The sequence below is a fragment of the Mastomys coucha genome, unplaced genomic scaffold (assembly GCF_008632895.1).
Source record: "Mastomys coucha isolate ucsf_1 unplaced genomic scaffold, UCSF_Mcou_1 pScaffold3, whole genome shotgun sequence".
NCBI lineage: Eukaryota > Metazoa > Chordata > Mammalia > Rodentia > Muridae > Mastomys > Mastomys coucha.
Window position 1 is genome coordinate 6,582,041 of NW_022196909.1, and position 13,947 is coordinate 6,595,987.

At 46.5% G+C, this 13,947-nt stretch overlaps 1 long non-coding RNA gene across 1 annotated transcript; it reads right to left on the minus strand.

Moving 5' to 3' along the window:
• Positions 1 to 787: 787 nt before the first annotated feature.
• LOC116075310 lies at positions 788 to 12,662 on the minus strand. Its single transcript, XR_004112521.1, has 3 exons — positions 12,558 to 12,662; positions 3,196 to 3,435; positions 788 to 1,115 (listed from the first exon to the last, which is right to left on the minus strand). It is a non-coding gene; the product is annotated as an uncharacterized LOC116075310 (long non-coding RNA).
• Between the last annotated feature and the right edge of the window lie 1,285 nt (positions 12,663 to 13,947).

The window sequence follows — 13,947 nt, forward strand, 5'->3', positions numbered from 1 at the left end:
TACTTGAATGGCAAGCACTTTACCATCTGAGATATCGCCCCAGTTTTCCAACTATATAAAATTTGAGAGGCACAAACATTTAGACCCCAGTTCCCTGTGACTGCCATTTGACACTGTAGTTAGATTGTGCACATAACTGCTCTTGACATGGGTTGCATGAGGTATTGAGCAACGGGGTTCATTTGGACACACATATCCTCACTTCTGGTATCCACACAGCCTGAGGAGAGGAACGTAAGCCAGAGACTGGTTGAATAACAACCATCAGCTTTACAGCTGAGTGAGCTACGAATAATAACACACTTTCAGCTTCCATTACCGATCTGCCCCCCGGGACTATGATGGAACCGAGAAAAGGTTTATGGGCTAGTAAATTTTTTTTCTACTAATTTGCAACGCTGTAATAAACCAATGAACTTGATGGCCTGCTGGAAGCATAACAAGAATTAGGAATGTAGAACAATTTAGAGCCATGAGGCCTCTTTAGGACCTATAGGAAATGATTCCCAGAAAAGCTGATGAATCATAGCGTTTTTAAACAGAGAATTAAGCTGCTAATTTAACCAGCTGTCAGCTAAGAACAAACTTTTCCCAAATGAATTTGCGATTTCCATCTCTCTTGCCTTAAAGAATACAGTTAATTCATGTATGTAGGAAATAAAGAGTCAAGTTTAAACAATGACTGGAACACAGTGTCTCTGACGATGTAATATGAACGGCTTTCCTTTTTAAAAGAACATTATATGCGGCCTCATTCTGCCCCCTTGTGGAAGAAAGTATTACTACATGCAGAAGACACTGGTGCGTTTTAATTTAATAATAATCAGACACAGGTTAGAAATCATATTCAGTGTAGTTTTCCCCATGTGAAGGAGCAGCCACACTCTCAAGAGAATAGGAGAAAAAGTCTCTAAGTATCTCAAGGTTTATCTCTTTGTATATGAAAATTAATGATGATGACGATGATGACGACAACGATGATGATGATGATGATAGAAATCATATTCACGTAGGAGACGTCCTGCAGAGGGTGGCTGGTAAAGAGCCCACGTCAGAGTATGCATGCCTAGCTGTAGTCGTCCAATGGCAGTCAGCAGGAATCCTGGTGTTTCAATCTATGCAAAGAAATAGCTGTCACAGAGAACTCCTCGTTTCTGTTTCATGTTGAGCGTACGCGCTTAGAGCACGGCACTGCTGGTTACTGTCACCGTAAATAACAACAGTGCAGAGAGGGAGGAGGAAGGGGTTCGTGTTAGCTGCTGTTCACCTAACTAGCAAATGAGAGCTGGGATCTGATCGAGATCTCCCAGGCCCATCAGGCTGTGGACCTCCCATTATACAACCTGGCTGCCCTTGAAAATTGAGAACTGACTGCGTGTGAGATGCTGCTGCTGACTCATAGTGTGTGCCTTTTCCCTCTGTCAGGAGCTAGGGCGAGAGCAAGAACTAAAACCGTACGCAGGAAAGAATCTAGCAGACAGGAAACCCAAGGAACATCCACGGAGAAATGTTTTTATGCCAACAGCTGGTGTGCATGGCCCGATTCAGAAAGGCTTCCTATCTGTTTTCCTTGGAGATCCCTGGAAATCTGGTTGGAGGGCCTTCCTGGACCCTCAAGTTCTTTGTATTCTCGTAAGCACTATGGTTTGTCTCTAGGTGTTTTGTAATAAAGAATGCAGTGTAAATGGGAGGGTCCAAGTAGCATTGCCTCAGGAAAGGTGACAAGAAGCCAAGTTCAGCCAGATGCAGGGTTTCCTCCTCCGGAGGTTTTCATTCTGCCATTGGTTGAATCTACAGACTGGACAGGATAACTGTGCTTTTCTTTATTATTATGTTACTGCTTTTTGGCTTTGACTCTGGGCAGGATCTGTGGCTTTGCTGCTAGGCAGGACACCGCACAGCCGATGGGTGCACGCGATCGCAGGCGATTACATGGCTGCTACATAAGAAGCAGTGCCCACCTAGCAGGAGAACCTGGCTTTGTGGCATCAAGTGATCACATGTCAAGGAGCTTGGCGGCAGCCATTGAGACTCCAAGCTGAGGAGCCTGGCTCATGGGAATTGGGAGATAATAAATGTGAGTTGTCTCAAGGCACTAATCATAACATTGTTACTCAGAAATTGACTGGCAGAGCAGTTATCTTTAAATTTTTAAATTTGGTACTGCAGAGATGGCTCAATGGATAAAGGTGGTTTCCATCCCCAGGACCCAGGTAGAGGAGCAAGGAGAGAGCTGATTCTGCCCAGGTGTCCTTTGACACACCCTCTCATCACATACACACACACACACACACACACACACACACACACACACACACACCAATAATTATACATTTTTAAAAGTTAAAGACTTAGAAATTTGACTCTTGTATTTAAGTCGTTGGCTGCTTTCTAGTTGATCTTAACAGACAATGTGAGGATGGGAGGCAAGATTCTCTCTTCGTCCCCCTCCCCACCTCCCCCTCTTCCTCCTCCTTTTTTGAAACAGTGAATCACTGTGTAGTCCTGTCCAGTCACTCCAATCCTGCCCCCAGAAGTTCCGGACTACTCTTGGTGCAGCTCTATCACAGAGTGACAGCTGTCTTTTGCCCTGTGGTCCCTAGCTAAAAGCCATCGGTGACTTCCCACCTTTAGCTCTTCCTTGGTCCTGAGTCACCTGTCCCCAGGCCTGACAATTTCCGTCCGGGGACACACACCACACTCTGAAAGGTCACAGGAAGCTCTTGTTTAGACCAGGCGAGTGGTGAGCCATCACTCTATGCAGGTAACAGCTCCTCTCTGCAAGTGTGCCATGGCCTTTCAAGGAAGTCCTGGTCTCTCTAAAAAAATTTGCTTTGTGTGGGATAGTCATCTATCTTGATCCAGCACTCAAAACTCCCAATGTAAGGTTTGGCTGCACACTTAAATCTGAATGTTCCACCTTTAGGTCATTGCAGCTAGACTTTCCAGTTACTCTTTAGAGAGCGATGCTCGGGGAAGGTAGTCGGCAGCACTCCTAGTACAGAGCGTGCAAATTTTAGCTTTCGGTGCGACTATCTTCCTCCCGGGACATCCAAGTTCTAGATTCTTCTGTAGGCTATGAAAGCCATCTGCAGCGCAGGCGCAGGACACATGACTGCCTAGTTTTGAGCGGCAGGGAAGATCGAGGATGCGGGACAAGGACTCTGACCCCCCCCAGCAACATTTTCCGAGTACCTTCCGCATGTGGGTGCGGTTTCCACGAGTTCAGAGCCCGCTTGCTGTGGGGACTTCCAGGCAGCAGCAGAAAGGCCAGACATCGGTGTTGCCCTGTGACAGTTCGTGCAGAAGGACTCTCTGAACACAGGAAGTGCTGCTGATGCACACTTGGCACGCGAGCAGGCAACCGGGCAGGCAACTGATCTTTTAGAGTTAATAAGGTGGCCAGAAAAACCAGGTCTCCCTCACTTTGTATATCTGTAAATAAAATAAAAGTTACAGTATCTGCATTATGCTCCCTGCTCTTGTGCAATTCCGTTTTATCAGCCAGCAGCAAAGATCCAATGGGAAAAATTTTAAGTTGGTAATGTAGTTTTTTAAATACTTGATAAAAAGAATAATTAAAAGGGTAGGGCTCAAGCCGGGTGGTGGTGGCGCACGCCTTTAATCCCAGCACTTGGGAGGCAGAGGCAGGCGGATCTATGAGTTTGAGGCCAGCCTGGTCTACAGAGTGAGTTCCAGGACAGCCAGGGCTATACAGAGAAACCCTGTCTTGAAAAAACAAAACAAAACCAAAAAGAAGAAAAAAAAAGAAAAGAAAAGAAAAAAGAAAAAGAAAAGAAAAAAAAATGGTAGGGCTTGAGGGCTTGGGTTGGGGGTGGTAAGGTACTTGATTTCCAACCACGAGGACCAGAGTTCTGATCCCCAGCACCCGTGTGAAAGCTCAGTGTAGCTGCATGGGTCTGTAACTCCAGACCTGGGGACTGGTGGAGGCAGAGACTGCTGGATTCTAAGCACTTGTTGGCCAGCTATTCTGGCCACAATGGTTCAAGCTCCAGGTTTACGAGGAGCCTAGTCTCTCTCTCCCTCTCTCTCTCTCTCTCTCTCTCTCTCTCTCTCTCTCTCTCTCTCTTTCTCTCTCTCTCTCTCTCTGTTTTTTTTTTTTTTTTCGAGACAGGGTTTCTCTGTATAGCCGTGGCTGTCCTGGAACTCACTCTGTAGACCAGGCTGGCCTCGAACTCAGAAATCCACCTGCCTCTGCCTCCCAAGTGCTGGGATTAAAGGTGTGTGCCACCACCTCCAGGCAGTTGCTCTCTTTTTAAAAATTATTTATTATTTATTTATTTAATTTATTTATTATATGTAAGTACACTGTACCTATTTTCAGACACACCAGAAAACGGCATCTAATCCCATTACAGATGGTTGTGAGCCACCATGTGGTTGCTGGGAATTGAACTCAGGACCTCTGGAAGAGCAGGCAGTGCTCTTAACTGCTGAGCCATCTCTCCAGCCCCAAAGCTAAGCTGGAGTGCATTGGAGCTCTGTCTTAGTTAAGGCTTCTATTGTTGTGTGTAGTGGTTTGAAACGGTTTGGCTCCCACAGACTCAAGTGTTTGAATGCCTGACCCCCAGGTAGTGACAGCTTGTTAGAATAGGTGTGGCCTTGTTGGAGGAAGTATGTCACTATGCGAGTGGGCTTTGCTAGTCTTCACCTGTCTGCCCTTGAATCAAGATGTCGAACTCTCAGCTCCTTCTCCAGTACCATGCCTGCCTGGATGCTGCCATGCTTCCCTCCATGTTGATAACGGACTGAACCTCTGAAGCCATAACCCAGCCCCAACTAAATGTTGTCCTTTATAAGAGTTGCATTGGTTGGTCATGGTGTCTCTTCCCAGCAGGAAAACCCTAACTAAGATACTGTGACTAACCACCGTGATTGAGAGCAACCTGAGAAGGGAAGGGTTAACTCATCTCCATGTCACATGCCATCATGGAGCACGGCAGAGGCAGACCTTAAGGCAATCACATGGAGGAAGGAGCTGATGCAGAGGCCATGGAGGGTGCTGCTTACTGGCTTGCTCCGAATGGCTTGCTCACCTGCCTTCTAATAGCACCCAGGACCATCAGTCCAGGGATGGCACAGCTGGGCCCTCCCATATCCATAACCAATCGATGAAATGCACCAAAGGCTTACCCACAGGCCAATCTGATGGGGACATTTTCTCAATTGAGATTTTCCCTTCCAAAATGACTCTTAGCTTGTGTCAATTTGACATAAAACTCATGAGGACAGAGGAAGAAATTTATTGTTGATCTCTGGCTTTCATATGCACATGTGAACTTGTACACATGTGCACACACACCCAATAATAAGACACACACACACACACACACACACACACACACACACACACACTCCAGAGTACAGATCAGCAGTGGAGTTTGTATTTAGCAAGAGCAAAGACCTGGATTCAATCCTTATCACAAAGAGTGAAAGCAATGGGAAAAGCACGGCATTGGGATCAGGAAAAGACACACACGTTGGGCAGGGTCACCATTGGGACACATATGCCTCTATCTTCACCCCAATAAGTATCAGAAGAACATTGATATTTAAAATAAACATACAGCCAAGCAACTTTAAAGCCTGTGGAGAGCCTTTTGGGGTGCCACTTGGCAGGAATCTGACATTGGCCAAGGACAAGGAAGTAAGCTCGGGCAGGAATCTGACGTTAGGGCATGGTAAGGAAGTGAGTTTCTGCAAGAATCTAACTTTAGGCTATAATAGGGAGTAGGTTGAGGCACGAATTTTAATCTTAGGGTGGCACAAAAGAAGTAGGCTTCAGGCAAGATTTTGGGCTTGGACAAGGAAGTGGGCTCAAGTATTGTGGTCATTATGACGAGCCTTTTTAAACAACTGTCTTGGGACTTTGTTTATGGCCTTGCTAGTTTCTTATTGTATTGCTCGCCCTTAATACTTACATGTAATTAAAATGGTATGCAAGCAGAAGGGAAAAATTAAATTTGCCTTCATTCTCAGAATTGAGTGGGGTCATGCCACAATGTTGTCTGTCCTTTTTCTTTGTAATCCTCACTCCTGTGCTGGAGAACCTGTTGACTGAGCTGGCTTGGTCAAAAGCCCTAGTAAAAACATCTTTATGTGTGTATGTGTCTAAGCCACTGTTCTGCTGCTGTGAGACACCATGACCAAGGCAACTCGTAGGAAGCATTTCATTGGGAGCTGACGTAGATTTCAGAGGTTTAGTTAGCTGTCGTCTTGGTGGGAAGCGTGGCAGTCAGGCATGGGAGAGGAAGCTGAGTGCTGCATCCTGGTTTTCAGGCAGAGAGGGAGACATGAGCCACCTTAAAGCCCACCTCCAGTGACACATTTCCTCCAACAAAGACACAGCTCCTAATCCCTTCATATAGGGCCAGTCTCTAGTGACTAAGCGTCCAAACATATGAACCTATGGAGGACATTCTTATTCACATTACTGCAGTATGTATTACATACGAATGCTAGGGTTCATCTACATACATCTTGTTCATCCACATACATCATATGTGAGATTCCTGGAGGGACTCCCACACTCAAATCTCGGGAGCAACGACCCCACACACCATCAAGACACCGACTTGGTGCAATCTGCAAGAGGCTTTTTATTCCAGCTAGCTGGGGCGAGACTCATATCCCTCGCAGGGGTAGAGGAGTCTGGCCCCGAGCAAGGTCTTAGGCAGCTTTTTATTTCTGTGCAGTTGCTGGGGCAAAAGGGAAGACTGGGGTAAGGGGAAGGTACGGGGTGGTTTCTGATTGGTGCTGGCTCATGCTAGGGTCCAGGGGCGGGCTAGCCACCTGACCCTTTGGGCCAGGTTGTTTCTGGGTTCTCGGGCCAGGTCGTCTTGGATCCCTTGTTTCTGGGTTCTTGGGAACTGGCCTCCCGCTGAGTCTAACCAACGGTTAAATTTCCACAGTACAGCTTGAAAACTTAATTTTAATCTCTTACATACATACATACAAGTTGTGGGAAACAGATGAAGTCCTGAGTGAATGTGTGTTATTTACATAAGGATAGCTATGTCAGAGACCCCAAATGCATCAGGTGTACAGGAATGGCAAAGCCTTCCCTGGATCAGGTTCGGAGAAATGGCGGCTTCTTCCTCTGGTCCAGGTACAGATGTTAAGAGCAAGAGCAACTGACTTAAGCTAAAATCAGTGTGTACAGAAAGCACCAACCACAGTTGCTTGCTCTGAGACTCTCTTACTGAGCTGAGCTAACTGCTCCTCCTGGTCAGCTATGAATAATAAACCTACCTCCTCACTCAGAGGCTTATATAAGCATGCTGAGTTTCCCGGCTGTTGGTGTGCCTCCATCAGAGCACACAGATCACGGCTGTTGGTGCGCCTCCATCAGAACACACAGATCATGGCTGTTGGTGCGCCTCCATCAGAGCACACAGATCACGGCTGTTGGTGCGTCTCCATTAGAGCACAGGTGACACAGGTCACCTGGTGCTCATTTTCTATGTGCGTCTGAATGCCTGTTCTATCTATCTATCATCACTACTCTGTTGCCCCTGTCATGTCAATTCCGAGCCATGCAGGTCAAGGCCCTGTGGAGCATTCAAAGGCCGAGATAAACAGCTCTCCTCTCCTTCTTTATCAAGAGCTGGGCTTCCTGTGCGTCCTTCCAGAGATATTCTATCTACACTTAACTGACAAGTCTTCCACAGGGATCCACCACATTTTCCCCTGCTGCATAATATTTCACTATAGAAATAAACTATATTTCATTAACTCATTGAGAACTTGTTTCAAATTTTGTCCTGTTACAAGTGAAATGTTTGGTTCATATCCTTTTAGCAGTATTTCACTAAGAGAAATGTTGAGAGTGGTCTAAGGACTAGGAGGCAGAAACAAAAGTAGGGAGACTAGGAGGCAACTGCCATGGTCCAGAGAAGTGATCAAGTGTCTTGTGGCAAAGCAGAGGCAAGGATGTGGTGGCAAGTGTTGGAATGAGGTACGCTTTGGAGATAAATGTGACATGATATGCTGATGCTTAAACATGGAGTGTGAAGGAAAACAGTGTCTGTTGTCTAACAGTTTTCAACCATTAAGATCTTCCATCCTGGAGTTGGAAGCTGCTTAGGACCAGGAAGTTCTAAAGGAAGGCTTACTTAGGAAGTAAACAACTCAAGGGGCCCAGGAAGTCCCTGAAGCTGACCAGAATGCATTAGACTCCATCATTTCCAGGCTTATATGAGGCTGTAAGGATGGCTGAGATGAGATAAACTGAACTGCTTGGACAAGATATTCTCCAACATGTCCATCCACCTGGTGATTGTGCAGTGAGCTCCAGGGCTTCAGCTTGTGTGAGGGGTGGTGGGCTGGGCTTTTGGTGATGTTTTGGTTGAACCATTTCTGTGCCTATAAGGAACCTGTCACCCACACGACTATAAGAAACCAGTAAATGCACTGGTTTGTCCAGTTAAGACTTTGGTGATATTCTTCCTTTGATCTGTTGTTGGTTCTCTGTCTGGACTGAACAGATGTTCATTTGCAGTGCCACACAGTAGCAGCAAAGAAGATCCCAAATTCTGAGACCCAAACAACAGAGGGAATGAACATACTAATCAGCAAGAATTAGGACAGTTTGGGGCTGGAGAGATGGCTCAGCAGCTTGCCACTCTTCCCTGGGAACCCAAGTTCTGTTACTAGCACCCACTTTGTGGCTCATATTGACTCATAAGTTAAAAACAACCTTTAAATAAAAATTATGGGGCTGGAGAGACACCACATCAGTTAAGAGCATTAGGCTGCTCTTCAAGAGGACCTGGGTCACTGGGCAGTGGTGGCACATGCCAGCACGTGGGAGGCAGAGGTGGGTGGATTTCTGAGTTCGAGGCCAGCCTGGTCTACAGAGTGAGCTCCAGGACAGCTAGAGCTATATAGAGAAACCCTGTCTCTAACCACCCCCCCCCCAAAAAAAAAGAGGACCTGGGTCCAATACACAGAATCCCTTAGGTGGCTCATAACTGTCTGTAACTCCAGTCCCAGACCAGTCCCAGAGGTTCTGTTGGCCTCTTGGGCCTCCATGGGCAAAGCACACCGTGGTACACAGACAATGCAGACAAACCATTCATACACATTAAGAAAGAAAGAAAGAAAGAAAGAAAGAAAGAGAGAGAGAGAGAGAGAGAGAGAGAGAGAGAGAAGGAAAGAAATGCCACGCCCACTCGTCTACTCCAGTAAAATCCGCAATATGGGGGTAAAAGCCTGATTAAGGACAAGAGGCATTATGACTTCAAAGGGAATTTGTGCCTCCTGGGTATTCAGACAGTCATTGGCATCTCCTAACTCAGACGTGTTCCAGATTAGTCTTTCCAATCGTCAACATGCCCTCTTATTTAGGCATAACACTTGTTGCTCTTGAAGAGGACCTGGGTTCAGTTCCCAGCACCCATAGGGCTCACAACCACCTGTAATTCCAGTTCCAGGGAATCCAATGCCTACTTCTGACATCTGAGAGCACCAGGCATGCATGTGGTGTGCATACATACATGCAGGCAGGCAAAACACTCATACTCATAAAAAGTAAACGTAAAAAAAGTAGGTTTGAGACAGTGGGAGTAATTTAGGGAGATCAGAGTCAACAAATCTGTTTTGGGCAGCGTTATGATTTCAATGTGACATATCCCCACAAGCTCATGTGTTTGAACACCTAGTCCTCTTCTGCTTGTGGTGTTCTGGGTGGGCTGTTAAGCCATTGGGGTGGGAGATACAGATGGTGGAGGTAGATCAGGGGGGTAAGGCATGTAGCATGAAATTACTAAAAACAATCCAAACTGCTGTCAGTGCCTATTGCCAGCTTGGCTGGCAGTCTCCATTTGTCCCAAGCCCAGTACATAGCCCAAGACTGCATGTTTCCTCTAGCAGTCCTTGAAGTGGACTTGTTCTGTTACAAATGCCTCTCCCACCAATGCTGGCTCTGCCTCTCCAGAGCTCCGTGATCGCTCTCTTGGTCCCTGTGGGCAGCTGTGGGTGTGCTCTCACCAGCCTGAGCTCTTAGTTACCTTAGTTACCAAGGACTGAGCTCTGCAGTTACCTTTCCCCTGGAGCTCAGTCCTTGTCCACTCTTCCCATCCCAAAGCCTGGCCTTAGCTATGTTCTTTCCCTCTGGCCCACCTGAGACACCCCGAAATGGAAAACGCCAGATAATCTTAGTTTAGTTTAGAATCAACAGATAACACAACCGCTGGAAGTGGAATGTATCATCCTAAACTCATCAACTATTCTATGTTAGAAATCTTCTGGTGATGGGCTCTGGTGGATTCCACCACCAGATCTAACAGATCCCAGTCTACATGGAGCCTCCTTCCACACCAGCTTCGCCATCCAAAAGGAAATGCCCTCCTCCTTCATTCCCTCTTCCTCTCTTGGACCCAGAAGGCCTCCTCACCCAGCGATTGGCTTCTTATTGTCTTTATTATCCAATTAATTAATTAGAGGAAAATTCTGCTAGAGGGCAGACCTTTGAGGATCCTGCTGACCTACCCTGCTTCTTGCCTGAGCTTCTCAGTGATCCAAGATTCCAGAAGCTCCTGCTGCTTGTGTCCTGAGGAAAAAATCTCTCCCACATAGTGAACGTTCTCATAAAACTTTTCAAACCACCCTGTCCTTTTCCTCTTTAAAGGTTCCATGCAAGGTGCTAAGTAAACCAGAGTTGTACAGGACATAAAACTAAAACTCCGTGTGCTCGCTGCCACTGCCCCAAAGCTGGCTGCAGTCCAAGATGAGCCCCACAGGATCCTGGTCAGAGCTGTATTTCATTCAGGACTCCAAACAGAGCCACCCTGAGCTCACACACTTTAGAAATGGCTGTTTCACAATTCAGAAAGCCGCAGAATTTTCAAGAGTGGTTGCTTCCCCATGGCACAGTTATGCCCAAAGCTTCCCCATGGCACAGTTGTTATGCCCAAAGCTTCCCCATGGCACAGTTATGCCCAAGCTTCCCCATGGCACAGTTATGCCCAAGCTTCCCCATGGCACAGTTATGCCCAAGCTTCCCCATGGCACAGTTAAGCCCAAGCTTCTCCATGGCACAGTTATGCCCAAAGCTTCCCCATGGCACAGTTATGCCCAAGCTTCCCCATGGCACAGTTATGCCCAAAGCTTCCCCATGGCACAGTTATGCCCAAAGCTTCCCCATGGCACAGTTATGCCCAAGCTTCCCCATGGCACAGTTATGCCCAAGCTTCCCCATGGCACAGTTATGCCCAAAGCTCCGTTACCTAATGCCACTGCCATTATGGTGCCCATTTGTGTCTCTTAGAGGCCCTAATGGATGTTTAGAAAATGCATTTTTGGTTGATTGAACTTTTTCTACCTAAAAAATAAACAATTTTCACACGGTTGATTATTTCGTTCTTCCACTGGAAACAAAGCAATACAGGCAATCATTAATTATAGGCAGCCCTGCGCCCGCAGAGATGCTGCTTTCTGTTAAAGACTAGTTAACATCCAGCAGCGACGGTAGCTGTCTGTGCCCATCAAACCTGGTTCATCTTTCCACATCACCTTTGTGCTTCCTGTGCCTACTGGAGGAGATTGTGTAAGACCCCCAGAGTCTTATCCTAGGTGTGCGACCCCACAGAACACAACTTGACAACAGATCGATGCGATGGCAAGAGGTTTATTGATCTGATGTGCGTGTGGTTGCTTAGCCTCACAGAGAGAGTCAACCCCGAACTCAAGAAGCACAAACTTTTTATACCTTGTAGGGGGCAGATTTAGGCAACAGGGCTAGCTGGCTTACTCTGATTGGTGTAACACAGGACAAAGGATCTCTTCAGGCACTGGTTGGCTTGTTCAGGGGGACTATTCTTGCCATGGTCAGCTGACTTCTTACTTCCTTGTTCAACTCTGCACCTGGCCTTGGAAAATCCCTGGGAAAAGGTTGAGTTGGAAAGTCCCTTAGGGGGAAGGATCTGACTGGTGGGGGAAAGTTTGATGGTAAAATCAGGGTGACAGTTTGTGGTTTTTCTCAGAATTCACCATGGGATGGGGTGGGGGGAGTTATTCTGAGAACAGCTAATCTTGTTTTTGCAGGTCTCAACTTGGCCTGGTCACTCTGACTACCAGCTATTTTTATTTTGGCTAGTCTTAGCCTGGTCATTCTCATTCTGACTCAACATCCTGACCACCACAGCTTTGTTTTTACAATTTTAAAACTTTGTTTCTACATTCCCAGAACTTGGTTTCTACAATTGCCACGGGACCACACAAATATTTTGAATTTTTCACGACCTTAGGACTTTCTAGTATTAAAACTTTCAGTGAGCATCACTGTGAGCAATTGCCTCCGAAGTCCTAGGATAGCTGGGCAGTGGTGGCGCACGCCTTTAATCCCAGCACTTGGGAGGCAGAGGCAGGCAGATTCTGAGTTCGAGGCCAGCCTGGTCTACAGAGTAAGTTCCAGGACAGCCAGGGCTATACAGAGAAACCCTGTGTGTATGTGTGTGTGTGTGTGTGTGTGTGTGTGTGTGTGTGTGTGTGTGTGTGTGTAGTCCTAGGACCTGAGTCTGATCCTCAGAGCTTACCTTGGAAGGAAAGCACCAACTCCTGAAGGATGTTGTTGTGGATAGCCCCTGTTGTGGATAGTTTTGATGCTAATTCTCCTCTCCTGGAAAGCACAGCAGACTAGGAAGAGTGAAGAGTGAATCATGTAAGTTATACAGGTGCCTTGTGAACCTTCTCCCAACCTTAACTTTTCAAATAAAGGATAAGGCCGATGATTGGGTAGCAGGAGGGAAGGTGGAGCTGAAAAGTTTGGGGGAGAAGGGGAGAGAGGAGATGGGGGAGGGGGGAGGAGACTGGAGAAGATGATGATGGAGGAGGATGAGGTGGAAGGAAGATGGAGCTGAAGCACATGGCTTGGAGAAATCACAAGTCATATGGGATCTAATAGATGGGAATAGAGTAGTGTAGTGGTAGAACTGCCCAATCTAGGCGAGTAGCTTGTATACCAATTAATTGAGTTGTGAATTGATTGATTGGGTTAATTGGGTTTAAAATTTACCACAACAGGGTGTCCTCTGACCTACACACACACACACACACACACACACACACACACACACACACAAATAAAAATCAATCTAAGCTGGGTGGTAGTGGTACATACCTTTAATCCCAACACTCAGGAGGCAGAGGCAGGTGGATCTCTGTGAGGTTGAGGGCAGCCTGATCTACAGAGAGAGTTCCAGGATAGCCTCACAGGGATAGACAGAGAAACCGTGTCTTGAAAAATCAAATGAAGCAAAACCAAACAAAAAAGAAAAACAAAACAAAAACAAGAACAAAACAAACAAACAAAAATCAATCTTAAAAAATCCTTACCTTGCCGGGCAGTGGTGGCTCTCGCCTATAATCCCAGCACTTGGGAGGCAGATACAGGCAGATTTCTGAGTTCGAGGCCAGCCTGGTCTACAGAGTGAGTTCCAGGACAGCCAGGGCTGCACAGAGAAACCCTGTCTCGGAAAAACAAGACAAAACAAAATGAAATCCTTACCTTATTATGAGTTTAATGTACATTTTTGTATGCATTAGAACCTTGAGTTAAAAATCACATTATTACACTGCAGAGGTAGCATCTTGGCTTCACCCCGAGTGTCCTCATCTGCCAGTTTCAGGTGACACTCCGTGCCTTATTGAGAAACTGCATCTAAGATCCTTGGAGTCTATGGAGTGAATTCGAGTTCCTGAGCACTGGGGACTGTTTTCAACTCTGCTGGCCTCTCATGACTCTCAGCACAGTCCTGTTTTTACAGAGTCCTCTAAGAAAATAAGGGAGTTGTTCTAGAATGAATCCAGATAATTATGAGTTCCTTACCCTGGGATCCTGTTTTGGGAACCTAGGCATACTCCTGAATTAGACAGTGTTGAAGGCCCCCTTCCCACTGGCACTCCTGAATTAGACAGTGTTGAAGG